Source organism: Apteryx mantelli, chromosome 2 (genome assembly GCF_036417845.1).
Source record: "Apteryx mantelli isolate bAptMan1 chromosome 2, bAptMan1.hap1, whole genome shotgun sequence".
Lineage (NCBI taxonomy): Eukaryota > Metazoa > Chordata > Aves > Apterygiformes > Apterygidae > Apteryx > Apteryx mantelli.
This window is the reverse complement of record NC_089979.1, coordinates 33,635,127-33,660,249: the sequence shown is the minus strand read 5'-3', so window position 1 is coordinate 33,660,249 and position 25,123 is coordinate 33,635,127. Positions and strand designations below refer to the sequence as shown.

The 25,123-nt window shown below is 39.8% G+C and overlaps 1 protein-coding gene and 1 long non-coding RNA gene across 6 annotated transcripts in view; one reads left to right on the top strand and one right to left on the bottom strand.

Moving 5' to 3' along the window:
- Positions 1 to 2,893: 2,893 nt before the first annotated feature.
- On the bottom strand, positions 2,894 to 8,880 carry LOC106494413 (uncharacterized). Of its 2 annotated transcripts, none has more exons than XR_010883572.1 (4): positions 8,668 to 8,880; positions 6,765 to 6,922; positions 3,461 to 3,680; positions 2,894 to 3,355 (listed from the first exon to the last, which is right to left on the bottom strand). It is a non-coding gene; the product is annotated as an uncharacterized lncRNA (long non-coding RNA). The 2 variants fall into 2 exon arrangements; XR_001294291.2 differs by lacking the exon at positions 8,668 to 8,880 and adding an exon at positions 7,922 to 8,264.
- A 233-nt stretch (positions 8,881 to 9,113) lies between these two features.
- Positions 9,114 to 25,123, top strand: part of PCMTD1 (protein-L-isoaspartate (D-aspartate) O-methyltransferase domain containing 1) — a 49,886-nt gene continuing 33,876 nt past the window's right edge. The window contains exons 1-2 of one of the 4 annotated variants that reach the window (XM_067290448.1): positions 9,114 to 9,309; positions 11,154 to 11,280. The gene's annotated coding sequence lies outside the window, so the exon portion shown is untranslated. The other 3 variants (XM_067290445.1, XM_067290446.1, XM_067290449.1) reach the window with 3 other exon arrangements.

Below are 25,123 nucleotides of genomic sequence, written 5' to 3'. Positions count from 1 at the left end.
CATCCAGAAACCAAAAAGCAGCAAAAACCTCTGCCAAATTTGGAGAAAAATATCAATTGTTTTTTTGAAAAGCATCAAGAGTTTGGAGCAGGCTAAAAGAAAAGATTATGTTCTGTTAAGGCCTTTACAAAGCATTCTGCAGGCTGAATATTAAGCACAAGTCTTTTGGTAAGTCTGTTGCATCTAACTTTTTCTTCCTCAGTTTCTCATAAAATGCTTAGATGTTGAATACTATATACTATGAACTTAAAGAGAATATCATGCTAACTTTAATGACTGCTGTACAAAAATGAATGTTTCCTTGTCTTTTTGGTAACCTCTTGATAAAGGCTGGTTCTATACAGTCCAAAAGAAGAATAAATTAACATCTAACAACTCAATACTATTCATTTAGAGATTTATGTTTGGCTAGACAAATTAGTTCACGAAAAATCATATACAGCTAACCTTATTACTTTGCCAAAATACTAAATGCATAAGAAATGAAACTAGAAGAAACATTTGGATTTTTGACATATTTACAACATGTAGATAGCTTTTCTCATCTTTCCTACTTAAAGATAAAAGCAGCATGTAAGAAAGATTGTCATTCTGCAAGTGGATGGTCGGCCTTATAAGCCTCTTAAATTATTGCACATAGGCAAGTTGACTATCCAAAGGAGGACTAATTATAGTGTACTTTCAGCCCACATACAAAATAGAGGTTCTACAAGTTAATTGTTAATTTATATCAATGAAATTATATATTGCTCCATACTTCATTAAACGTCTGGCAAAAATACAGACCAATCCCCAACAGTTATTAATTTTAGAATACATTTTTAGCTATTATTTAAGATGCAAAATAAAGTAACTTCTTTTCAACAGTGACTCATTTAAGCGAAACTCACAGACTGGCTTCAAACTATTAATCATGGTGGCACATAATTTTTCCTCAGTCATAAGGGCTGTGTTGCTTCTGAAGAAAAAAGAACCATAAACTTAGCAGAACACCCTATTGATTTACACAAAAAACAACACAAAAAGTCTGTTGTTGAATTACTGTCCACTACAGCTAGGAAAAAAAAAATCATCATTTTTTAATGGAGAATGTCTTGTGCTTGCAGTTTACAATCAACAAATAGGACAGAGGTGATAATAGATGACACTTTCTGCTGACATACTCATTCTGCATACTAATAAACTTCTGAGACAAGTTACAAATTGTTGAAAGCAGAAAAACAGAAGGAAAACATTTCTTTTCCCACCATGGGTTATGGAGAAAAAAAAAAAAAGTAATGAAAGTAAGTATTCCTAATGTTTTGAAAGGGAGGAGTGGCTTAAAGTACCTTATTTTTTGTAAAATGCCATTACAGACAACAGGTGAATTTTATCCTTAATATGATTGCCATTATCATCTAAGTTAGGTTTCTATTAATGTGATAGTTATATGATGTGCTTCTAGGTCCTTCACTAAGAGAACTAGAAAACTGTAACGAAATACTAGTAAGATATTTTTCTGTTATAATATCAGTGCCAGACCACTTAAAGAAATGTGCACTAGAGAAAGTAAATATCACCTAGCAATTCCTTTTGATACCTCTTTGAGCTCAGGCCCCTGTAGCTCCACATTAATCTTTTATAGTTCTTTGAAAATATTATTTTATTCAAAATGTAAAAGACAAACACCTGTCTTGATACTAAATTTATAAAAGATTTCATTTTATTTTTTATTGTGTGACTAACTTTAAATTTATTGTGTATCAACCATAATTTTTGTGCTTCTTAAGCTAGGGTTTGGTTTTTTTGTATAATATGATTAGTTATGTTTATGAACAAGATTTGGTTATATAATTATCCGTGACTCTAGGTTACTGGAACCCTTCCATTCCTATGATCTCATGTTTGTTCCTAACAGAAGAAAATAAGACAAAGGCATGAGCAGTAAATGGGAGAAGCAACCGCAAGAAGGTCAGACAGCAGATCCTAAGAGACACATCCTTCAAACCAATGTTTATGGTCACAGCTCCCATTTAATTTAATTTAATTTCAGACATTCTCATCTTTCACTTAAAAAAAAAAAAGTATTTCTAACATGTGCTTTCAGTGTTTTAGAATATGAACTGAGCACAACTTATGTTCTGACAGCTAAAAATGATACTTCTGGCTATGTGCCATCCTTTGCACGCACCCAGAAATGCTCCCAATGATTGCTCTAGGAAATCTGAGAATGCTCACACTGCCCTAGCAGAGGATTTTATAGTAAGTGAAAAAATTTCCTGCACTGTCCTAACTAGATGTATACGGGTATATAATTTTTGGTAAATACTGCTGCTATTCCTGCTTACTCAGGGCAGCAAAAGAAGGAGTTTCTGCTACTATTCTATCACATTCCCTCTGATAAAGCAGATAGGAGTTGCAATCACTCAAATGGAGCATAAGAGCTGGGATACACGGACAGATTATGGTGATCCCAAACAAATATATGTGCCTCAAACCCCAGCACATTTTAGTTGGAACTGATTTTGTGTGCTTAGAGGAGCACCATCGTGATCCACATGGTGTGTAACAGTATTCAATTGTTTAATGGCATTTATGTCTGGAGAGAGTGTATTTCAAAATCTACAGCAATGAAAATCTCAATTCCTAAAATTACAAATGCCTTTGAAAGGCTATAGTACGAATTTTCCTCACAGGAGGGGGCAGGAAAGGGATAGTATGCAATACTAAAAGAAAGTTAAAGTCACAGATAAGTCTTAAAGACCAGTAGGAATACTCTATGAAGTAATGTGTCACATAAAGACATGCTTTTTGAATTAACTAATTCTGGAGCCTTTAGGAGAGGTTATTCTCATATTAAGCTTGATCAGCACATGACCACTTCTGTCTAAGACAGTTATCTGGAGTTTGTTTACCTAAATTGCAATTAACGAAGCCACAGATGTACAGGAGCTGGCATATGCACAACTCACTAGTCTTAGAGGCGAGATCTTGCAGGTCTCACCTGTCAAAACAGCACTATACAAATTTGACTAAACTAATTACAGAGCCAGGTCACATCTGAAAGCAAAGCAGCCGCATTCCTGTGATAGGAGACCAAACGAATAATGTACAGAGCCAGCTTGATATCTCACTGTGTATTAGTAATGGGGGTCATGATGTGAGAAGTGACGGTGCAGTCAGACTAGTCCATTAGAACTTATCTGTGAGAAGGCTGGTGCTGTAGGTGCAACTGAATGGATGCAGCTTGGGTTTGGCACTGTGTGAGAGCTAATCAGCCTTCCTGGGACCTGGAAATCCCAGACACTACTGATCTTTGGAGACAGCATGATGGGTGCTTGGATAGATGACAGCCACAGAAGGCACATTCCAATATCTGGAAACAAGGAATGCAAAAACAAGTTGAAATGTTTTTAAAGTATGATAGGGAGGCCAAACATCAAGGATAAAAGAAGCTGCTTTCCAGCAGTTACTTCATTACCTTTGCCTCTGTATTACTTGCAACCTCCTCAACAGTACAGTATTTTTTGCTCTGAGACAAGATGTTAATAAGGAAGGACTAATTCTGGTAGAGAAGAGAAAGTCGCTGCAGTGTTCCTCCATTTCAGAGCTCTCTTCCTGAAACAGGCTGCACCAATGACAATGCATGATACAGTGTGAAATATGTGCTCACCGTATCCTCTTGCTGGAAGTGACACCTCCTGTAGGGAGCAGAAGACAGTATCTGAAATTGTAACTGCTACTTATATGGAACATGCTCTTTGTGCTCTACACATACAAGACCAGTCAAAGCCAGTCAAGAAAAAAGAAAATCCACCAAAAATAAAAGAGAAGAAATAGGGCAATGAAAAGAAAAATTTAAAAGATGAAAAAAACCTCAATGACATAGTAATGAACATACTGTACTAAGGCAAGAATATCAGAGGAGAAGACATAAAAAACAGACATAGGGAATCAACTGCAACATTAAAACACCTGATAATTGAAGATGAAACAAAAAAGCAAAACGAGATTAGACTGGGGGAAGGAAGTCTAATGAGATTGCAGAACCCTGAGAAAAAAATAAGTAACAACTGTAAAGAGAATGAGAAACAGGATGTTACGTATCAAAGACTTACCCAAAGTTAGAAGATTGAATATAAATTATAATTATTTGAGTGTTCAGTTTAGTTTCTGGTGTGAAGACACTTTTTTTTTTTTGGAAGTAGGAGGAAAGCAGCAGCTTCTGATCTCCAAATCAGCCTAAATATTGGACTAAGTGTGAGTTCAGAAAACAACGGATTCTTCTCATCCTACTTATGGCTGCTTGTGGTGAAACCATTTGTCTAGAGTTCTTCAGCCCCAACTGTTTTAGCTTCTATTGACAGTGCTACATTGGCCATATATTATCCCTATGATAAGAGCAATATAAGAAACAGAGACAGCAAATATCATTAACTCTGAAAATACTAATCCTACCATATTTTGTAGGTCAGCTTTTGGTTCCTGCTTTACTGGCATAATGGAAGTTGACAGACATTTTCAATATGGAAAAAAATGTGAGAAAAAAATTAAATTTGCGAGAGCTGACAACACTGATTTTATGCACCTTTCAGAATTGTTTTATTTAGTTGGACCACTAACAATTGGAATTATTTGTTGGATTATAAATTTATAATCTTAACATTTCTTACATTTATTTTAAAAATGACCCTCAAATTTTTTTGGCTTAGCTCTTGTCTGGCTCTAATGTAAGAACAAGTACTACTTACCCAGATCTCCATATTGTCCCATTCAAGCCAATTCATCTGAATACAGATAGAAGGTCTATACTTTAAACATAAGCTTAGCTTTAGCTTTTTCATCAGGACATCTAGTTAAATTTCCATAGTATTTTGGGTGTAACTTGTATTGTACATTAATTGATCTCTATTTTACTACTCTATTGGGGTATTTTTTATGTGGGCTTTCTGGACTACATGCAGATCCAATACTACATCTTCCTTGCTTTGTTCTTTTTTGTTTAATTTTATGCCCTTCATAAAGCAGCAGCTGAAAACACAGGAAGAAGTAACTTTCCATAAACAAGAAATTCTAATTGTTTAGATCTTGGGGTGACCATCAGTTACTTTATTTTTTCCTGAGTTAACTAAACCTCTGTATACATATGCATTAGTTATAACTTCTTTAACAACATTTGTTAAGTGCTGACATTCAGAACACTTCTTCAGAAATTTGTCAATAGAGAAAGCAAATGGCAAGTAACCCACATAACAATAAAGACCCATAGATTAAAACAGCTACTTTAGAATTTGCTTCTCTGTCTTTGTATTGGTGCCTTTTTCACACATCAAAAACAACAGTCAATGCAAAATGGGAAAGTTAGAATTAAAAATTACCAGTAAAATCTGGTTTCATTAACTACAGTAAAGAACAAAATCAGTGAAAATGAAAAGGTTGACCATTTCAAAATGATAATTTCTAAGTTTTCACTATTTTCTGGAAAGCTAAGTCAACATTCAAATGCACAAGCCACAATGTGAAATAACTGAGTAGACACAAAGCTTAGGTATATGTCTTTTATATCCTTCTCCTTGCATTAGGTGTTCCAGAGCTAAGCAAGGGAGTACAGAGATTCCTACTTGATATAGATAACACTTAAAAAATACTCCAAACCCTCAGAAATCCAACAGAACATTATAATGCTGTAACTTTATTAGACTGTACTGCAGAACATAAGAACTATTTTAAAAAGCTAAAGCTTAGGCAAAAATTTTACTATACCAAGCTTTATTAAATTACTAAAATGTCTGAAAATAACATTTCAAGAAAAGTGTGTCCTTTGTATATATTTCCTGTAGCACTGGAAAGTATTTGAAAGTGATTTTTCAGTATCCCAGAACATAAAGTTGAAACCGACTTGAAGCAAGCAATCTTAAATAATGGCAATGATGATACAACTAGTTTTCAATGTCTGAACTGAGATGTGCAAAAAATACAGGCAGCATATATAAAATGTTACTTGTCAGTTTTATGTTATCAAGATTACATTTAAGAAATGTTCTTTGCACCATTCTACTTTTAAGCTACTGGCATTTACAGGAAGGTCAAAACGCTGTTTTAGTCCAGAGAGCAACTTTTTTCTGTATAGGTAAAAAATTAAATACCTAACTACTCATGATATTACATTATCTTTATCTGGAATAAATTTTTTATTATAAATTGCTGTGTATATCTGCTGTGTATATCTGATTTTCATTTCAATATGGTAACAGACTCAGTACTTTACTGATCACTAGTAGCAAATCTCAATTTTTATCGGTAAATTAGAAATCTTAAGTATGTACTTTTTTCCAGGCATCTGTTATAATGTTATAATCTTGACCAGCAGCACAGAACAAAGACAGACTTAGTTTGTTTGCATGATCATGAAAAAAGTAACAGAGAATCAGGTCAAAGTACTGAAACAGTAAATACTGCTTAAATCCGCATAGAAAGTAAGAAAACTCCAAATAACAAAGAATTTTGGGGATACACAAACTTAAATAAGCCATTATTCTATGGGGGTGAAAGGATATTCACTGTGCTGTTCTTAAGTGCCCTACACAGGTTTTGAACTCAGCTTTGACAGCCTGTCATGTAATACTTGAGCTGACATATGTTTTCTGAGAATGTTAACTTACACCTAAACGAAAAGAACGGTTGTCCAATTTATGCACATCTCAAATTTAAAATGATGTGACAATAAGTATATTTCACATCAAGATGCAAAAGTTATATATTGCAAAAGAAAATATGTGTCTTACCTCTGGTTTGATGATGGATGACAGGAGTTAAATTAGATTTACAGAATTGTACATGTTTGAGAGTAGAATTTCCTGCTAAACCTGAACATTGAGGCTTCTACTTTTCGGCTTTGAGAGAAGAGGAGAGAATGACCTTCCCAATCTGATGTCTCTGTCTGCTGCAAATGAAAAGAAAATGGAATCAGTTCAAGCATAACATGGTAATTTATGGGGGGGTGGAAAACACTATCAGAAAATTTCCTCAAAATTAAATGAGCATAATGTGGCATAACTTCTGTCTGGAGTGAATACTGGTATGATTAAGTCCATTTGGTCTGACAGGCAATGAGTACGTGTTGGTCATGTGAGAGAACACCTAAGGTGCGATGGAAAGAGAGGGAATGAAAAGTAAGAATTTTCTATACACGCAACAGGTGGGGAAATACAGACGCTTATTACATCAATCCAAAAATTCTTAATGAAAAAATGTTTAATAATCAGGGCCAGCAGAGATGATCTATTAAGTTTACTATTTGAGGGCAAGGCTTATTTCAAGGTGAAAAGGAATTTATTTGTTTCTTCTCACCTCTACTTCTCTCATGTTAGAGTGCATCAGTTACAGCAGTAACATGACGTAAAATTGTGTGACTCAAATCTCTCAGTCCAGTTAACAAAAGAGAGAATTATTTCTCATTTTAGCCCAGCAGAAGCACTTCCCCCTTATGCTGCCAATTATTTCCCCCTCAGTTGTTGCTATCTACAGTCATTGTGTGCTGAAGGCATTAACTACTCTTTCCTCACCTCTGCTCTCTCCCCCCCTCCCCAACAAGGTAATACTCACTGCTGGCCTCTTACCACCTACATTTTTATGTAGTTCATTTCTCATGGCTTTTATTTAGAAATCCTGTTCCACCAGTATTCAAACTTTGGCTAAAACTCAAAACCTTATGCCTCTCAGCTCTATTTTGCAAATCTCTCAACACTAAAACCACTTCAGTTTAAATTATCATTGTGAATGCTACCAAGTTACTTAAGTTGCTGTTTCCATCATTGTAACATCAATTATCAATCTTCAGGTTTCCATATCCAATTGGCTGAAATCCCTAAACACTATGCCTTTTGCCTGATCAGCTGAACCTTTCTGATTCCCCATGTGTGAATACCATCAGTTTTCTTACCCTCATCTCCAGCCTTTCTCTCTCCTTTCCTCAAAGGAAAACTCATCAGCCAAGACAGCACAAGTCCTGCCACCTGTAAACCTTTGCTTCAGTTTTTCAAAACACCATAAACAGCCTACTTTACCCACTCTCTGATTCCCCAGATTTCTTGACATTTCTCCAGCCTTTGAGGCCAAACATGAGGCGACGACTGAGAAATCTAAGCTGTCTGTCTCCCACTGCCACAATGGGCCAGAAACTTCTGATCAACTCGGGCTTCTCCAGCATGTGGGACCCCTGGCTGCCTCAGTCTCCACCTGGTCCTGTCGTATCCCCTTCCACTGTACTTCTCTCCCCAAATTCCTTCAAGCTTTCCCTAGATCACTGCAGTTTTTAAAATTATCTCATTTTTCAGAGCATTAGCAACATCAGGGCACAAGGTCCCCTCCCTGTGAGACAGCACTGGGGGGGGGGGCAGAAGTGCTACTTTTTGCCTTCCCCTGTGCCAGGCGCTACAGACGCCGGGTCTCAGGCGATGCTGTCCTGCCTCTTGGCTCTTCCCGCCAGAGAAGGGAGAAAACGCCCTGAAATCAGGAACCCCGGTGAAAGCAGAGCAATTCCGGGTGGGCATCAGGAGTCAGGCATATTTTTTAGAGATCGGGCCTGAGAAGCTGTGTGTACTCCTCTGGCCTCCCGCCGGCGCTGCCCCCGCCCCGGGCCGGTCTCCGCCGCCGCCGCGCCCGGCTGCTCGGGCCCTCGCCACCGACCCTCCTCCGCGCTGGGGTCTCTGTGGCCGGCCTGTCCCTCCCCTGCGTCAGCCTGCTCCTGTTTCCCTTCCGCTGTCGCTCAGGGCAGACAAGCGCGCTGCCGCCCCCCACCAGAGCGACGCCCCCCGGCGGCGGGGGGAGGGGAGGGGATGTGGCCGGGCATCGGCGCCGGGAGAAGGATCCCGACGTCCCCGGGCGACTGGTGACGAACGCCGCGAACGCTGCGCTCCCATTAGCTCTCGGGCTGGCGAAGCGCGGCCAATCACGGCGCGAAGCGAGGCGAAGCCGCTCGCGGCCCCCCCCCCCCTTTTAAGACGGCCCTGCGCGCGGCGGGGGCCCGGCTGCCCGCGCAGGCGGGGTCACGTGGCCTTCTGTTTACATCCTCTCAGCTGTTGGGCCCCTCCTTCCCTTGCGGTGTCTCACATCAACACAAACAGCGGCGGGCGACCCGCGGGGCCACCGGGCGTGCGGGGGCAGGGAGGGGGCTGCTCCGCGGGCTGGCCGCCTTCCGCTCTAGCCGGGTCCGGTGCGGGGGTGATTGCCCCCGCTGCGCTCCGCGTAGGCGGCCGGAGCGCCCTTCCGCCTCCACTCCCCCCCCGAGGGGGGGCTCCCGGCGCGGGGCCGGGGGCCGCTGCAGGACGGGTGAGTGTCCCGCGCGCGGGCCGTTACGGTTGCGCGGGGGGGGGCGCGGAGGTGGCCGTCCGGGAGCCGGGACGGTTAGTTGCGGCGGGAGGGGAGGGAGCGCGGCCAAAGGACGACAGTAACGTCCGCGTTACTGTGCTGCCGTCCGTTGGCCCCCGCGCGCGCGGGCTGGCGAGGCGCGTGGGGGGAGGCTGTTTTCGTGCCGCCGGGACGGGGCGAGGGTCTGCTGCTTCTGGCTTCCCTTGCGCCTGCAGGGATGGGGAAGCCCGGGACGGGAGAACGTGTACGCCCTCGGCACCCTGTTCCTCCTTCTCTCTAACTCCCTCCCCCCCCCCCCCCCGCGTCCTTTCGCTGCCTGCATAATAAATAATCTCTGGCCCCAAAAGGGAGGTGAGGAGAGGGTGTTTGTGTAGCTGCCGTGGGTCCGAGCAGGAGTGAGGGAACGTGAATTTAATGGGGGGGGGGGGGGGGGAGAAAAGGCTACAGCCTCGAAATCCGGACGAGTTTGGGGGGGGAGGGGGAAGCGCTCGTCCCCAGTAACGATGCCGTGCTCTGCCTCCTCCCCTGGATGGTCTTGACTTTGGGGATAGAGAGCGAGGATGGAAGCTCGCATATTTTCCCTCTCAAGCCCTAATAACGTCGGGTTTTGTAGGGGGGTTGCGTTTTCCGGGTCGAAACATTATGGAGGGAGCAAAAGGGATTGTGAAACAACGTTCTGTTTTGTTTCAAGAAAAAACCGATCGGCTGGGGAAGGTTATTTCTTTCCCTCAGAAGCGGTGGCGGCAGAGAGAGGAGAGAAATACTTTGTTTACGCACGTGAAGTGTATAAAACGCCGGATAACTCTGGTTTTCGCCCCTGAAACCAGAGCAGACAGACGGTGTGCGCTGCTGGCAGCAGCCGCAAGAAAATGTAAAGGACGCCTCTACCCCCTGCTTTGCCATAAACGCACATTTTATCTCTGTTTACATTGTGGTCTCGGCTTTGGCTGCGAGCGGCGCAGGGGGAGGAGCAGGAACTGGCTCCGGGGCAGCCACCTCCTCCCGCGCCTGTTTCTTTGTTGTTATCTGCTCGGGGGCGGCGTCCTGGGGTCACCTCTGCCTGCAGCTTCACCGCCGTCTGCGGTGAGCGCCGTCCCTCCTCGGCCGGCACTGCGGGCTGCCCCCTCCTCCGCCCCCTGCCTCGGCCCGAGTCGGAGGCTCGCGGCAAAGTTGGAGCGAGGGGAAGGGAGGGCGGCGGGGCAAGGAGCCGTGGCTTTTCGGTGAGACGTAGTCGGCAACCTGGGCCGGGCTTGTGCAGCTCCACCGTCTTTGACAGCAAAAGAGAGAGAGAAAGAGGAGGGGGGAAAAAAAACAACAAACAAACTAGGATGGAGAGGGAAGATTCTCTTTTCTTGGTGGTGAAAGACTAAGGAAAACATATTTACGGTCTAAGTGAGAAAAGAGACGGAGCTGCTGCACTGTGTGGAGAATGCATGTGTACTTGCAATGCCCCATAAACTACTGTTCTCTTAGAAGGGGTAGTCTGTATCTCTCTCAAGTTTTCATTCGGTCAAGGCCAGCTGAATTGCAAACTTTAGCAGGGAGGTAAGGTTTCTTCTGATAATGAGCTGTAAACTGTGAGACACACAAAAAAGTCACAGATAAGGGTAGTCAGCACTTTAATGAATTAATGAAGATACTCAATCCCTCTTGACCCTATTCCCTCCATATTAAAGAGAATGCTTTTAAGGTGCAAAAATCTAGTGCTTATAGTTAGTAAATACCGAAACCGAGAGTGCCTTTGTAACTGTAATTCATTATTCATTGTAAATGAATCATAATGTGTGATGCATTTTTTTCCACAGGACCCTTACCTTACTCTGGGCACTGGACAGACCATCTTTGGAATGAATCAGGCTTGGATAAATGGAGCTGTTCTCTGTAGGACTCCTGCCTGATTTGTTTGAAAAGTTTGAAAAACCGTTTGGATGTGTAGGTGGACAAATATGTGAAAGGTCCAGAACGGTATCTTAACTAACTTTGGAAGAATAAAGAAAGTATAAAGTAGTAATGTAAGAAATACATGAGTGAGGTCACAGGATCACAATGAAGGCTTTGGAGATGGACACTTAGCCAGATGTTCTTGACAATAGTCAGTGCCCCTCAGAAATGCAAGGGAGAACAATTGGATGTTGTTGGGAGGTCTGCGATGAGGAAGATGTCATGAAACTGCAGAAACAGAAAATGTTATGTAATACTGTATTTATACCCTGGACAGCTGAATGTTATCTCTGAGTCTCCATAGGGTTAGGTTCCTTGCCTGCATAATCTCATGTCTTCACTCCAGAATCCTTGTAAAAATCTTTCAGCCTCTGTTAAGTGGCTTTCTCTGTTGATTTTTTTCATCTAATCTCAGTCTCCTCTTTAGTTGTTCCTTGCTCTAGATATTTGACCAGCCACTTTGGATTTCGCGCTACTTGATCTATTAATTTATGAAGTCTTGCCATTTTTATAGTGCTAATCTTGCCAGATTGGTGAGTTTTATTGTTTTGTCTTCAGTTTTCCTTTCAGTGACTGTGCCAAACCCCAACAACTCCTTTAGAAAAGGCTTCTGCCTAAGAGACTAAGAATAGAAAGCAACTGCCGGACTTGTATTGTGTGGTCCAGTACAGGAACAGAAAACTACCAGAGCTATGTTTTCGTAACCTAGAAGTGCAGCTGGTTTGAGATCATAGGTGTGTGTTCTGAAGCTACAGGTAGGCTCAGGGATGATATCGGTGGAAGTCGCAAGAGAGTATGTTTCCTGTGACTTTTTTTAGGCAAATATGAAAGAAAGAACAATAAGACAAAGACCTTAACTCTGCCAAATTTCAAATTCCTACTCTGATGCGTAGTCAGTAAAAGTGTCCCCCCCCCCCTTCAGAGATGCTCCTAAAACTTAATACAGAGAAAATAATTTTTCCAAGCAATTTTCCAGAAAGTTTTATGTTGGTAGTTTAAATTTTTTCCAAAACAACACATTAAAAGTAATTTTGAAATTGGTATCCAGTATGGGAATACGCATCCCAGTTTTCAATGCATGGTGAGAAATGACTGAAAAATACAGGCATTGGCCTGTAGTGTTTCAGGATGAATGTCTTTATCCTGACCTGTTCTTTTCATTTCCTGCTTTGTTCCCATTTTCAGTAGTAATATCACAGAGATCTAATGTTTTGTCCTGCTGAACTAAAAGTGATTCTCTGAAGCCAGTCATTAATTAGCTGGCAGTTTAAGAAAAATCTTTTGAAATCTACAGACTTGGCACAGTCCTTCCTGCAAGCATCACTGAATATTATCTGATTATTTTACCTACTTAGAATGTAAAATTTCAATGCAAAGGCTGGAAGAATGTGTGTGCCATCTTGTTTTGTAAATGAATAATCAGGTCTGTGCCTTGCCTAAAGGCACTTTAGGCATCTTCTGGCAGGGTTAGAAGTTGATCTGTGTGCTTCATCATCTCTAACCAAAAGTGTACCTTGTGAAGTAGTGACTCAAAAAGCAGCATGAGGAAATGTTTCTGTGCTTGTCCGTGCTGTTTGGTCTAGTTTTGTTAACTGTCCTTAAAACAGTGGTGTGAGAATTTTTTGTTATTATATCATTTTACTTTCAGTCCACATTTGATAAACATCTAGAAAAGCGCTGATGAAATGGAATGAATGTGAGGGTTTTTTTGAAGGAGAGCTTTTTTGTGTATCTACTTCACAGAAGCATGATAACACATTTCTATTTCTTCCTTTTACAGAGTTCTAGGGAGTGAAGTACTGTATGTTAAATGTGGGTATAATTGCATTAAAACATAAGGAAACAGCTGCTGTGCTCCATTTCCTTTGAGGCTTATTTGTGTGTACTGGATGTTAATGAGAGCCTTCAGGCCTGCTGAACACAAATTCTTAAGAGTTGCTCATGCTATGTTGTTTTAAGAAAATTGGGCTGGACTTTCTGGCCTTGAAGAAAGGATAGAATTTGTAGCAGTTAAGGATGTTGAATATCAGTTTTTTCAGCAGTAAATGATTACCCAGCTGCCATTCAGAAGAGTAGTATTAATTTTCTGTCCTTTTTGTCTTACTGGTACATCATACCGAATTTCTGTTTGAGAGTCAGTGTCACCACTTCAAAGTTGGCAGTGAAGTTAAGTAATTTAGGAGATTGAAATCCTGATGATTGTGTGTGTGTCAATCCTTTTTTAAAAAACATGTTCAGATACCTAATTTGCAAGATGCATACCATCTCTGGTTAGGAGCTTATTGGAAACTTTGAAAGTAGTAAAGTATTTATGCTCTTAAAATTTAAAAGGACTAAAATGTCTTAAAAAGTTGCAGTTAATCCCCAGAAACTTCTTTCTGAAGCAAGAGGTATTGGAAGCTGTTTCTAGAAAACAACTGTAGTGTCTATCATTGTACACTGATAGAAAAATAAGTCAAGTATCTCTTGTAAAGAATTATATCAGTCCCTTAAACTGATGCCCAAAAACATAAGTTGTGCTTCTCTCTGAGGATAAAACAGTGTTTTAGAAGTCATCGTAGAGCAGTTAAACAACAAAAAAAACCTTACAGTCCTAAAATAGTGTAGAGGTGACATCAGGAGTCACCATGGTAACTCCTAGGCTACATATTCTGGTGTATTCTTGGGTGGAGGAGTTGTAGAGTGGGGAAGTGAACATGCAACAAGAATAAACTGTTTCTCTAGTTGGAAAGCTGTTTTGTGGCAGAAAATGGCTTGGAACGCACTGCTCAGAAGATGCTTTTAATGAAGGCTAATCTTGAAGATCTGGCTTTGCTTTATATAGTGTTTAGTGATGAAGGCTAGTTTATTACAAATGCAGAACATTAATTTCTATGAATTGTAGGAAATTGAGTTTTAAGATGAAAAGGTAACTTAATATTGAGGCTTAGGATTTTTCTCTGAATTACTGCATTACATTTTACTCAATTTTCTTAAAACAGTATTTGCTCAGCATATTGTTACAAAATTAATGCTAAACTTGGGTTTGCAAATCCAAATTTTTCTGGGGTGTAACAGAAGAGAAATGGACTTAATGTTTAAAAGGTTCTTTGTTACATTCTAGATTGTTTCACAACAAAAACTTATCTCTAAGCTTAAGCCTCATTTATCAAGTGGCTTGATAGCAACGTGGGATGTTGGAATCCTTTATGAAGGCTTGTAAGGAAATTAGTTCCACACTGCAGATATCGAAAGATACTTTAACATAGATGTGTAGTTGTATTTTTAGGTGCTATGGGGTATCTGGTTGTCTGCATGGAGCTGTTAGGTATGACACAGGATCTGCTAAAGACCTGCCGCCTTCTGAAGGAGAAGTTAAATGCCAGGCAGGATAAATCTAGGTAGAGATAAGTGAGCAGTCAGAGAAAGGACAGCCTTTGTCTTGCTAATGGGCAAGGTTTACAAGAGCTTGTTTGTATGTTTATATGCATATGTACACATACACAGAATATACAACCAACCAGTTGTGCACCAGCATAGTCACTGTGAATGGGATCTCTGTTCTGAGAGTTTTGAGAACCTTGTAATGATACACTGCAGATACACTGCCTATATTTCTGTGAAGTGTTTACAGGTCTGGAGTGTCTCTTTGTTTCTGGTCTCTTCTCTTAGAAATTTTTTGGCTGATGATGCCTCAACTTCCCTGGTTACTTTTCCTGTTCCAGCTGTCATGTTCCCTTCCAAGGACACTTTCTTCAACCTTCTTTAGTTTCTCTGTTCAGATTAGGGGCTCTTAACTCGCACGATGACAGCAACTCTTCTTACTTATGGGGAGGAAGGGAGGACAAGATGTGGGCAGAAGAGGTTTGAGTTTTAAAGCTAATTGCTGCCATAGCATAGGCCAGATAGCCTGTAATTACCATGAGCATCTAAAATGGCACTAGAGGTCTGTGTTTAAGCACCTGAATCACCCCTCCCATATCTCAGTGTTTTGTTATTACTGTTATCATTGAGGACTATAGGAAGACAATTGGCTGTGCATAATTTTAATGGGAAATTAACCATTTTGAAAATTATTTTCAGGATGAATAGAACAACATGTTAGTACTGGATAATTTTCCATCAGGAGGCATCTGACAATGTCATTGGGAAGAGTTTTTTTGTTTGTTTGTTTGTTTGCAGTTGATGTCTATAACTGCTTTTATAGATTTAGAGGTAAGAGGTAAAATCAAAGTGGAGTCCTATAATAGCAGTTTAAGACATATTGAGAGAAAGTATGAAATATGGTATATACAAAATACACGTGCTACTCAATGTAATTACTGAAAATATCTGTATTGGTACTGACCTTCAAGCAAAACAAGTAACATTTGCTATCGGTTCCAGTTGTCTTCAGGAGTGAAAGGGGACTTAACCTCAAAGAGAACATCTAATAGATGACATGTCTTACTTGGTTCTTTGTATTTTTTTATTCTAAAAGCAAAAGGAAGTTGCTTGTCTAAAGAGATACCTACATCAGTTTATGGCTTCCATATGCAAGGTGATAAAGTTATTCAAACTGTTTATGGTAATAGTCAGCTAGTGAATCACATCCAGAAAGTGATATGTTTGTGGTGTACCTGTCCCAAATGAAAAGCTTCATTCCTATAAATGATTGTTTTAACACTGAAAGAGGAATTAGGACCATGTGGGGAGGAGATGAGAAGGGGTTACTATTCTTAGGACTTGCTTGTGGTATATCTGTAGGAGATGCTTTCAGTAGACATTCAGGAATTACCATGTGAGTTTCCTGACAAATGTTGGAAAGAAAAAGCCAGGTAATACTGCTCAGCCCAATGAAGATCACTGTGCTTTATAATGGTCTACATATCGAAATCAAAAAGAGCAGAGACTTGGAGGCCCTGTCTTGGTAATCGTGTCTGCAACACAATTGTTTTTGTTTGAAATATCTGGCTAAAACTTGTGCAAATTAATATTGTTGAAAGCATGAACTTCTAAGATCAATACATGAGATGCTTAGTTTCAGCAAAAAGGTAAAAGCTTAATATTCCTGCAATATTAATAGTTTCAAGTAGTCAGGAATGCTATGAGTATTCTTATTAGGACATCAGTTTGCCATTGATTTCCATCTGAAAATCTTTCCCTGAGACTCAGAATGTACTTGTTTGCTCTTGCTGATGTTGGATTCTGCCAGGTGAAGTCTGCTGGCTCTTCTGCTGAGGCATGCGACCCTGCTGTTTATTTGCAAAAGTCTCCCCTTTACCCTTTTGAAAATGAAATGTGTTGCAGATTTTTGTTTCCATTCAGTGTGGTCACCTGCAATGTAATCTTTACCATGTTGTTGTTCTTTCAACAAACTCCAAATTTGTCATTATTGCAGTCAGTAGGTCAATGAAACTGGTAGGACAATGAAAAGTTGAGTTGCTGAGTTTCTTTATAACTTCCAGCGAGCTGACAGTTGCAGCATATGAATCCCATAGGCTGTAATGGCTGCTTATTTACTTCAGTTAATTATGCATTCATTTTGACTAAGGCTCATTATTGCGTAGTTTCCTGAGATTGTGGTGTCTTCTGGAATAACTCGGTTCTCAAAAAAAAGTCAGTGTAGGATCTGACTTCTCTATTCTGGCATGCTTTGGATATGGTGTATTCTTGGTATGACTGAAGCAGGTTATGTGACTGTAGCAGCCTCTCGTGATATGGTCTGTAAACTACACTTCTGTCAGGTGAAACCCAGGTGCTTTTCATGACTGAAAAGAAGTTATGGGGTAGGGTTAAGGGGATAAAGATTTCACTTGTGCTGTTGAAGTGCACAGCTGCTACATCAAGCAGTAATGAAAGGTTGTCAGCTTCCATTTTGTGGTGAAATATTTGTCTAAGTATCTCGAAATGGTTACCCAAGCTTTTCTAAATGCTCTAACCCAGACACAGTATATAGCCCTTGGTTACTAATTTTTAGGTTTGAACATCTGCAGTTGCTAGTACTATAAGATCGTAACTTTGGAGCCATATTTTCACTTGTGCTTGATTCTTACCTGGAAACAAAATGATGCCTAAGCGTTTTCAGTTTAAAAATGTGCATATGTATTTTGGTTTTGGCTTTTAAAGAAGGCCTGTGAGTTTTTGTTCAAGTATTTGTAATTTTTGGCAGTACTAAAAACTGGTATGATTTCAGGCCCCCTTGAGGTTGTTTAGAGACCAGAGGCAGGTTGGCACATTTGTGAAGAACAATTAACCATTTGAGCAAAGTTCTAAAATAATGACTATTTAATAAGTTCTGTTCACAGTTTTAGACATTAACTGTATGAAATTGTATTGCTTTTAATATTTACCATTTTTGAAAGTTGTATTTCTGTCTTGTAATCTTTAGCTAGAGAAGCTTGTCAGTATCTTAGACTAGGCAGATTAGAAGTTTAGTATAAGAGATTATGCAAACCAGTTGTGTTTATAAATTATAAAAATGATTTCCCTTGCTTGTTTTCACTCTTCTGCCCCTGTCAGTCACCTTCAAAAGGATACCCTAAGCCAAGACTGCTATAAAGGAATGACAATAACAATGTAAAAGTGTTTATGCTTTTTCAAAGAGAGGACAAGTGTGGAAAATTTTAAACTAAGTGAAAAAGAAACATTCTTGTAGCTCTCAAAGAAAAACATCCGTAATTTAAAAAATAACTGAACATGGAGTTTTGTTTATGCATTCTTTCTAGAATATGGTTGAGAAGACAGCTAGAAGTCAGTTTTTCCTAGATTTATGTAAGTTTTTAACAGAAATCCCTTAGAACTCAGGTGAATAAGCATAACTCCACCTTTCTTCATAAAGTAGTTAAACAGTTTCTTACTGGGTGTAGTTTCCTGTCCTTAAAATAAATCCATAGAATTGTCTCTTGGATCAGTTATTCATTTTGAAACGATCTGCTTAGTCACAAAGGAAAGGTCAGTTTTTGTTGTTGGGCTTTGATCCTGATTTAGCTTTTTATATTTGAAGGTATTACTGATTCCTTAGTGCTATAAAATAAAACTAGGCCCTGCTTATACATGTATGTTTAGCCACGTTAAATAGCTTAAAGGTTTGGGGCCATAAGGAGGCAATGCATCTGTCGTCATCAAAACTCCCGGTAACTGGGCTTGATTTAGGTACTGATGTAAGTACTGATGACATTTGAAACATTTTGAGGAAATCTGAGTGAGTAGACTTATGCAGAATTAATTTGAATATGAGGTTAACATTTGAATTGCCACTTTCTAACAAGGGGCTTTCAAATATCATTTGTTTCAGAATTATGTCTGAATGTAAGTCTGTCATCTGAGTTTTCATTTAAGCATGCACAGCTTTGTATGTGTCGCTTTATAATGGAATTTTTGTTCAGGAGTTGCTGAATCTGGTAGCCCAATAGAGGTGAGGCTGCTGCAGCTCCATGCCTTCAGGTCCAACCAGCAGTGAGACTGTACATGCATTTCCAGTGGCCCGCACACAAACCCGTGTATGCAACATGTTTTACACACACACACAGCAACCCACACAGATAAACACAGACAGAAAACAGCACTCATGCATACTCACACAGCACCAATGACTTTGTCCTGTACCCTTCTCTGGCTGATCGGGATTAAGGTCCATTAATGGGAAATAAATACAGTAAGGATCCTTTCAGTAACTGGCCATAGACACAAAGTCTGTCCTGTAACTGGCACTTGAAGCCTTTCATCTTCCCTTGCTTCATACACACATGCATGGGTCTCTTAGTCAACCCCCAGACCCTACGGTCTCCAGCAGTTGGCCTGGACCCCTTGGTCCCTCCAGTAGCTAGCTCCTCCAGTTGTTTCTCACACACCCACCTACCCCTGGCTTCCAAGCCACTTCCCATGCTCTCTGGCTAATGCAGCTTGATATTTGCTAGCCATCACGCACTGATATAGGAACCCTCACCTGCTCCTGTTGTTGGCACCACAGACTCACAGGCCCCTGTGACCTGTGATCCCACTCTAGTTGCTGGCACTTAGATGTCTATACATGCACACAGAATAGTGAGCCCCCTCACCCAGGAAAATAGTTAATGAGCTGACAGGACAGATGGTGGTGACCAGGCACAGGGCATGGCCAGACAAGTGTACTGACCAGCAGCCTGTTCACAGGTGGCCAGCCCCTTTTATCCCCTTATCCCTCTATTTTCCCACGCTTGTTCCTCCCCAAACCACCTGGATTCCTTCCTTTCCCTCCCTAAAGGTTTCCCCTAAACCTCCCAAGATAAGTCTTGTACGATGCCCAAATGTTTTTCCTCTGCATCCCATAATAAGTCTCATAGCCCCCCATGCAGTAATGCCCCTCTGAAAGGTGCTCTGGAGAGCTGAACCCTTCCTGTTGACCAGAGCTGATGGCTCTCCTGCGATAGCCCTGGGAGGAGCTGGGTCATGGTATTCGTTGGGGTTCCTCCACCTGCCAGTCTGCCTCTGTGCTCTTTTGTGGGTGTGGAGATGAGCCTTTTATCACATAACCTTCAGTTTTATCTTTCATATGTGCTGGCAAATAAGCTGTCTCATCACTTGTGAGTAGAGCTGAATGCTCGCAAAAATGAAATCTGTGGTAGAAGTAACAGGCTGGCCATAGAAGTGTGAATTAAAGTGATATTGTTGCAAAAGCAAAACTTATTCTAAAATGTTACCTTTAAGTAGGTTTTTCAAATAGCAACAGGAATAGGGAGAGTGCTAGAATGACTGTAAGAAATTGCTTGTGGAACAGGCTTTGGTAACAATGCTCTAAACTTTCATTGGTAAACCGAGTTGAATGTATTTTCTGAATGACTTTTGCATTTGCATAAAGACTCTTTTTGATATACTTTTAAAATCCATTTAGTTCATATTTGGCTTATAGATCTTGATAGTTTTGTTAAATGATACTTTTCTTGGTTAAGAATTGTGAAGGATGGATAATGTCTTTTATATAAAGTAGGCATTGAACATCTTAATAAATAAATGGGATTTTTGGACTAGGTTGAGCCATTTTAGGAGATGCTGTTGGCTTACAGATTTATGTGGTGTGCCTGGAGAATGAAGCAGATTATGACATGGGCCTTTAAAGTGTGAGGAGCCTTAGAGATATACAGGCTTTGAGGATTAAAGGGAAGAAAGTTATGTACAAGTAGATATATATATATATATATTTTTTAATTTATCTTGTCAAAGTAATTGTTACAGGGTTAGGTGGTTTTTTTTTGTTTTCCTAAATCAGGGTAAAATTGATGAATTCAATGTGACTCTCTTAAATTGCATTAGTGAAAGAATTTAGGAATTAATTGGGAGTTGAAGATTTTTGCATCACAGCTCAAAGGAACAGAGAAGAGAAATGGGGAACAAAAGACCAGGCCTTACTTATTCGTCCCCCTTAAAGATTAAAGGCCTAAGTAATAAATAAAGTAACTTCTCAAAAACATACTGTTGTATTACACTGGACCATATTAAGAATCTAGTAAACGTGATCTTGGTGATAAACCTTGAGTGTTTTTTCTTTTTAAAGGACTATGTTCTTCCATTACTAAAGATTTATCTATGTAGATATAAAGATCTTGCTTGCTCTCATGCTCACTCCCTCTTTCTCTAAGGCATCAGATTCCACCTAGCAGAAACCTACTAGCAGTCTCATTATTGCTGGACTGATAGTTCAGGTTTGGTACAGTAGACACCAAATTTTTTTGATTAGCATTTTATGAGAGACACATAATAAATTTAAATAAAATTTGATATTCTCAGACTGAGAAACAAATATTTTGATAAAAAAATATTAAAAATTGTTCATCTGTAATCTTACTGCATGCTATTGTGATACTTCTGGAAATATTGTATCTAAATCTCAAAACCCCAAAGGTTTTAGTACACTTGGAGCTTGATAAAGTTGACTTTTGTTTGAGGTTGGGCTTTTTTTTTGTAGAGGCTGCAGTAAATACATAGCTCTAAGATGAGGTTTCAAGTGACAGGAATGTAACCATCTTCTATTTTTACACTTGACCTCATTTCTATTTTTTTTTTTGCTAAAGGCAAGGCATATGTTGTTCTGTTGCTGCTGGAAGTGAGTTATTTAAATAACTTGAAATGTTTATGTGCAGTAAGCTTTCAAACTCTATCAGTGGCTGAACTAGTGAATATATTGTCATGGGCCACATTTAGCCTACTCAAAATTAAATGAACTGTGACTTGATCTGTTTAAGACTGTAGCTGCAGAGGCTACAATTGTACTAAAAAGTTAGGAGAGTATGTTTCAGTTTTTGCACTAAACCTGTTTTATATTTCATTCTAAAAGATTCTTCTTTTTCCCTCAAGCTATTATTGGTTTTATGAAAGTGATACTGAAGGAAAAGGAGCATCATATTACTGTCTCGTTTGCTGCATATCATTAACTAATGTTCCACAGATAATCACTTGTGTATAAACTATGATTCTGTGTTTTCTGGGACAGAGCTGCTATTGCAGATGTCCTGTTAACTTGAGATGAAACTTGTTGTTTTGGGTCCCTCATAACAAGAGGCTTTAAAAGTAATACATAAATCTTCTAAAGGCCCAGATGACACTGACTACTTGTGAATAACTTTGCTTTATATATATGCTGTTTTTAAAGTTGCATCAAGACATTGCTTACACTTCTATTTTTAAAATGTTAGGCTTTCTTGATGCAGAAATCAAACAGGTTTTCTTGAATTTTTTAGTAGAAAAGTCAGTTAAGTTTATCTTAAATTGTTTTGACTGTCTTCTCATCACCACAAGCTTAATGATTAAGTAGTTCCTTTCATAAAGAGAAACGGACTTTGGTTTAAAAATGTTGAGGATTTGGTTTGTCTTTTATGTCAAGGTGTCTGCTTAATTGATGTATGTTCAGTATAATGATAAACCTTTGCAGAAATGTTTGTGTCACTTCTATGCCTTACAATTTTTTCGGACTGACTAAACAGAGTTAGATCTTAAAGCTTTTTACACATCTCTGTACATCTCTTCTGCTTCTTAACTGTTGACTGCTATTGTTTATGTAAACCTGTTTGAAATGAGTATTCTCTGTTAAATACTCTTGTACAAAGCTGTTTATTGTGGCAATGAATTTTGCAGCCTGGCCATTCTGTAGCTCACTAATTCCTGTGAAATATGTGCACAGACAGCAGTTTATCTTTTGAAAAACAGGTGCATGATGCAGACTCAGTGAATATCAGACATCTGTATATCTTGAACATCGCTGATTCCTATCTGTCTTAGGAAGTCCTGATATTTCTTGCCAGTGAACTAGCCAATATTATCTGGCACATCGTGTTTCTGTGGGTCTGTTAGATTCTCCAGGGCAGCTTCTCTTCTTTTCCCTTCCTCCCAGCTGGTCTGTAATAAAGCGGTACTCTGAGGTCTAATTTATACTTGGCAGACTTAAATAGTCCTAGCCTGGGAATAGGCAGTGCTGTAAGCACACCTCTCAGGAGCTGACTCCTTTTAAGAGAGTATACTACAAGGAGACTTGCCAGATTGTTTTAAGGACACCGCTGAGGAAGGCTGTTTTTGTTTTTTTGTTTTTTTTTTCTCTGTGTTGGACATTGGGTTAAGCTGACATCCTTTTTCTTTGCTTATAAGATCTCTTAGTGGAACTATGATAGGTCACTGGGCCATCCTAGGCTCCCCAGAGACAAGAACAGTTTGTGCATAGTGTCTTACAAACAACGCATCACCAAACTTCGTGGGCTGGTGTGGGGAGAGAAGCAATATAATGATTTGAAATGTGCAGCTGAGAGGATACTTCCGAGCACACAAGTTATAAGAGCAGAGCTTAGCATTCACTCATTAAGGCATATAACCTCTTGAGGTGGTGGTGTTACTAATTTCCATATGACTGACCACTAAGGATAAGCAACAGGCTGGCACCTGTGGAACCTATTGTTGTTTTGCTGACACTTAATATCAGTGTGTGTTGCAAAAAAGCATCTTGTGCTGCTCTGACCCATTACTGGCAACTGTGTAGTTTCTCCACTGAAGCTGCCTCATACCCTCTCATAGGTGTCAGTTCCTGTCACTATCAGAGACTTTTTTATTTTTTTTTCCTTGTTAGGAGTGAACGCTCTTCTCTGATATTTTAGAAAAACACTTATTTCTTTTAATCTTGTGGATGGTGTCACTGGACTGACAAACGCATAACAAACTAGTTCTTTGGTCTTCTGTAATGATGGTACTAGCTCTCAGCATCCTCCTGGTTGGAAAAACTGATTTTCAGAGGGCTGAAGAAGGAGGCTATTTTCCTATCAGTGCTTCTGTTCATCTACTTGAGAATGTGAAGAGGTGCTGGTTCTGGGGACTAAGCAGCAACTGATTAGTAGCGTTATCCATCAGTAATGGACAAGCTCTTTCGTGCCTGGCAGACTAATATCTTCTGCACAGGTAGTAATGTCAGGTGCTTAAAAATCTCATGAGACCTTTGCAAAGACAGTGCCTAGTTAGAGGATTCCAAAGCTGCTTATCTTATCAGCTTCTCATCCAGGGAGGCTTTTTTATTTTATAAATAAAAGCATTTCTTGACAAAAGTTTTATGGCAGATACGATAAGTATTAATTTAGACAGTGAAGTTAAGATATGAGCAAATCCTGTTAGGAGAATGGGTTTTCCTGTGCTTGCACTCAATTTAAAACTTTTCATATAACCTGAATGACTAGATTCAAAACGTTTTTAGGTATGCAAACCCCAAAGATCCCATGTACTTGAGGAGGGGAGAGGAATAGTCTTAAGCAGATGACTGACAGGTAATCTTTGTTAACAATTAGAGTCACTAAACTAGGGCAGTGAGACAGCTTTCCTGTCTCTCAGCAAGGAGTTCTTACAGGATATAATTAAGAAAGGTCAGTTGGTGGCCCAGAGGGCATTCCAGGATATGAAGAACACTGAAGCTGGGTCTGTGGTGACCATAGTGACAACTATTGGAGAATCATAAGTGGTGCTGTTTGGTATCCCAAAATAGATACACAGAGCATGACTGAGGAGTTGCTCTCTGAGAGTGTAGAGTTACTTAATCTTTGTTGGATATAATTCTATGCTCTTAAATTCCAGAAGTTGTCCTGCACCCTCTGGTTTTCATCCCTGTATGACATGTAAGGGCACTGTTAGCTATCTCATGTGAAAACACTGAACTCCTATTTCTTTGTTTTGAAGTAGACCACTGATTTCAGACCACATTTACATGGTGCTACAGATGAAAGACTTTTCATCTACAGATGAAAGAAACTTTTCCTGAAGCCTGGGAGGTTGAGCTTTGCAAACACATTTTTGGTCATCCAGATTTTATGCAGTAAAGAGTACTGAGTCAGGATGTGTTGCTAAACTGCCTATTAAAAGTTTCATCCAGGAAACACTTAGGACTCTTTGCTTTGCTATGTAATATGAGGTAATGAATTTGTAAAGTCTTCATCAGCGTGCCTGAAAACAGCCAGGTACCTGACATATAGAAAATGCTCCTTTCAGTGTTCAGTATTTGCCATCATAAAGAAGGTCGTTAGAATTTCGGATGAGGAAAAACAAGTGTACTGCAGAAGAAAACATATACTGAAAAAGGAAAGTATCCCAGTCCAAAGAAGGAAAAGTCCCGCCCCCCTGTCCCAGCTGGTCAACCAACAAAATTCAACTTTTTTAACTTTCAGTTCCTGTAAACTGTCTCAGTTAAAAAACAAAGCAAAAAAAAAAAAGTCAAAAGCTCCAGTGAACATTCAGAAAGTTTGGTCCAAAAATTACACCCTTGTGTAATCATCAAGGCTAAGCTCATTTTTATAATGAAATCTGCACAGATGCGCTTGTCGTTGCTCTTTCATTGGTGGAGTGCCACAGGCCTCAGTGGATCTTCCGAGACAAATGC